This window comes from Galeopterus variegatus, unplaced genomic scaffold, assembly GCF_000696425.1.
Source record: "Galeopterus variegatus unplaced genomic scaffold, G_variegatus-3.0.2 Scaffold3943, whole genome shotgun sequence".
Taxonomy (NCBI): Eukaryota; Metazoa; Chordata; class Mammalia; order Dermoptera; family Cynocephalidae; genus Galeopterus; species Galeopterus variegatus.
Window position 1 is genome coordinate 48,175 of NW_007730054.1, and position 4,434 is coordinate 52,608.

The window sequence follows — 4,434 nt, forward strand, 5'->3', positions numbered from 1 at the left end:
ATTGGGTTTGATACCACAAAAACAACCATCACTGCCATAAATACTCAAGAAAGAACAAAACCTACCAGCAAAACAAAAATGCTAACAAAAGAGAAAAAAAATAGTTTATCTATCACCCCAAGAAACCGACAAATACAGAGGACAAACAGAAAATTTGAAAGAAAGGAACAAAAGATACTTAAGACATCTAAACAAAAATCAGTATAATGCTAGGAGTAAATCAGCATCTTTCAATAATAACTCTGAATGTAAAGGGACTAAATTCCCCATTCAAAAGACACAGACTGACTGACTGGATTAAAAAGATGGACCCAACAATATGCTGTCTCCAAGAGACTCACTTGACCTATAAAGACACACAAAGACTAAGAGTAAAAGGATGGAAAAAGATATATCATGCAAGTAGAAATGAAAAATGAGCTGGAGTAGCTATTCTTATATCAGATAAAACAGACTTTAAAGCAAAAACCATTAAAAGAGATAAAAATGGCCAAAAAGGAACAAAAGATACTTAAGACATCTAAACAAAAATCAGTATAATGCTAGGAGTAAATCAGCATCTTTCAATAATAACTCTGAATGTAAAGGGACTAAATTCCCCATTCAAAAGACACAGACTGACTGACTGGATTAAAAAGATGGACCCAACAATATGCTGTCTCCAAGAGACTCACTTGACCTATAAAGACACACAAAGACTAAGAGTAAAAGGATGGAAAAAGATATATCATGCAAGTAGAAATGAAAAATGAGCTGGAGTAGCTATTCTTATATCAGATAAAACAGACTTTAAAGCAAAAACCATTAAAAGAGATAAAAATGGCCAAAATATAATGATAAAAGGATCTATCCATCAAGAAGACATAACAATCATAAATATATATGCACCTAATGTCGGAGCAGCCAGATTTACAAAGCAAACACTATTAGATCTAAAAAAAGAGATAGACTCTAACACCATAATAGTGGTCCGGGACCTGAACACCCTACTCTCATCACTGGACAGATCATCTAGGCCAAAAATCAACAGAGAAACACAAGATCTAAACAATACTTCAGGCCAATTGGATTCGGCAGATATCTACAGAACATTCCACCCAACAACCTCAGAATATTCATTCTTCTCATCAGCACATGGAACATTCTGCAGGATAGAACACATGTTAGGTCACAAAACAAGTCTTAACAAATTCAAAAAAATTGGAATTATCCCATGTATTTTTTTGGATCACAATGGATTAAAAAAAGAAATCAATAATAAAAAAAACTCTGAAAACTATACAAAGTCATGGAAATTAAACAACATTCTACTGAATGACATGTGGGTCCAAGAAGAAATTAAACAGGAAATAAAAAAATTTCTTGAAACTAATGAAAATAATGACACATCATACAAAAACCTGTGGGATACTGCAAAAACAGTATTAAGGGGGAAATTTATTGCAATAAATGCTTACTTCAGAAGAATGGAAAGATGGCAAATAAATAACCTAACACTTCACCTTAAAGATCTAGAAAAACAAGAACAATCTAAACCCAAAGTTACCAGATGGAAAGAAATCATTAAGATCACAGCAGAACTTAATGAAATTGAAACATGAAAAACAATACAAAAGATCAATGAAGCAAAAAGTTGGTTCTTTGAAAAGAGTAATAAAATCAACAAATCTTTAGCAAGACTAAAAAAAGAAGAGAGAAGACCCAAATAACAAAAATTAGAAATGAAAAAGGTGATATTACAACTGACACCTCAGAAATACAAGGAATCATTAGAGACTACTATAAACATCTATATGCCAACAAATTTGAAAATCTGAAGGAAATGGATAAATTTCTGGATGCATACAAATTACCAAAACTGAGCCAAGAAGATATAGAGAATATGAAGATACCAATAACAATAAGAGATTGAAACTGTTATCAAAAGGCTCCCAACAAAGAAAAACCCAAGACCGGATGGGTTCACTGCAGAGTTCTACCAAATCTTCAAAGAGGAACTGATACCAATTCTCCACAAACTGTTCCAAAAGATTGAAACAGAGGCCATTCTCCCAAACTCATGCTATGAGGCAAACATCACCCTGATACCAAAACCAGACAAAGATGCATCAAAAATAGAAAACTACAGGCCAATATCCTTGATGAATATAAATGCAAAAATCCTCAATAAAATACCAGTTAACAGAATACAGCAACACATACAGAAAATTATACACCACAATCAACTGGGATTCATCCTAGGGATGCAAGGTTGGTTCAACACATGCAAATCAGTAAATGTGATACATCACGTTAATAAAAGCAAAGACAAAAACCACATGATCATCTCTATTGATGCTGAAAAAGCATTTGATAAAATTCAACATCCTTTCATGATAAAGACTCTCTACAAGTTAGGCATAGACAGAAAGTATCTCAACATAATTAAAGCCATATATGATAAGCCCACTGCCAATATCATCCAGCTTTTCCCTTAAAAACAGGAACTTGAAAAGGATGCCCACTCTCACCCCTCCTATTCAACATAGTGTTGGAAGTACTAGCCAGAGCAATCAGAGAAGAGAAGGAAGTAAAGGACATCCAGATTGGAAAGGATGAAGTCAGGCTGTCCCTTTTTGCAGATGATATGATCCTATATACTGAACAACCTAAGGCTTCTATAAAAAAAAAACTCCTAGAGTTGATAAAAGATTTCAGCAAAGTTGCAGGATACAAAATCAACACACTAAAGTCAGTAGCATTTCTATACTCCAATAGTGAACATGCAGAAAAAGAAATCAAGAAACTAGCCCATTTATAATAGCAACCTAACAAAATAAAATATTTAGGAATAAAGCTGACCAAGGATGTGAAAAATCTCTATGAAGAGAACTACAAACAACTGTTGAGAGAAATTAAAGAGGTCACAAGAAGATGGAAAGATATCCCATGTTCTTGGATTGGAAGAATTAACATTGTGAAAATGCCCATAGTACCCAAAGTCATCTACAAATTCAATGCAATCCCCATCAAAATTCCAATGATATTTTTCTCTGAGATGGAAAAAGCTATCCAGACATGTGTATGGAACAACAAAAGACCATACATAGCCAAAACAATCCTGAGCAAAAAAAATAAAGCTAGTGGCATAACACTACCTGACTTTAAACTATATTACAAAGCTATAATAACCAAAACAGCATGGTACTTGCATAAAAACAGACTCACAGATCAATGGAACAGAATAGAGAACCCAGAAATTAACCCATATACCTACAGTCTTCTGATCTTTGACAAAGGCAGTAAGTCTACATACTGGGGAAGAGACTGCCTTTTCAACAAATGGTGCTGGGAAAACTGGATAATCATATGTAGGAGAATGAAACTAGACCTGTATCTTTCACCATATACCAAAATCAACTCAAAATGGATTAAAGAATTAAATATACACCCTGAAACAATAAAATTCCTTAAAGAAAACATAGGAGAAACACTTCAGGAAGTAGAACTGGACACAGACTTCATGAATACGACCCCCAAAGCATGGGCAACTGAAGGGAAAATAAACAAATGGGATTATATCAAACTAAAAAGCTTCTACACAGCAAAGGAAACAATTAATAGAGTAAAAAAAAAAAAAAAACAACCAACAGAGTAGGAGAAAATATTTACTAATATACATCTGACTAAGTATTAATATCCAGAATATACAAAGAACTCAAACAACTTTACAAGAAAAAAAACAAATAACCCGATTAAAAAATGGGCAAAGGAGCTGAACAGACATTTCTCAAAGGAAGATATACAAATGGCCAACAGACACATGAAAAAGTGCTCAATATCACTCAGCATCTGGGAAATGCATATCAAAACCACACTGAGATACCATCTCACTCCAGTTAGGATAGCTAACATCCGAAAGACTGAAAATGATAAGTGCTGGAGAGGTTGCAGAGAAAAAGTTACTCTTATCCACTGTTGGTGGGGCTGCAGAATGGTGCAGCCTTTATGGAAAATGATATGGAGCTTCCTCAAACAATTACAGAGAGATCTACCACATGACCCAGTGATCCCACTGCTGGGAATATAGCCAGAAGAATGGAAATCATCATGCCAAAGAGATACCTGTACTCCAATGTTTATTGCAGCTGTATATACAATAGCCAAGAGCTGGAACCAGCTGAAATGTCCATCATCTGATGAGTGGATAAGGAAACTGTGGTACATCTACACAATGGAATACTACTCTCCTATAATAAAGAATGAAATACTACCATTCACAACAACATGGATAGACTTAGAGAAAATTATATTAAGTCAAACAAGTCAGGCACAGAAAGAGAAATACCACATGCTCTCACTTATTTGTGGTAGCTAAAAATAAATAAATAAATAAACATACAAACAAATAAAGGGTGGGGGGAAGAAGACAGAATAACCACAAAAATTCCTTGA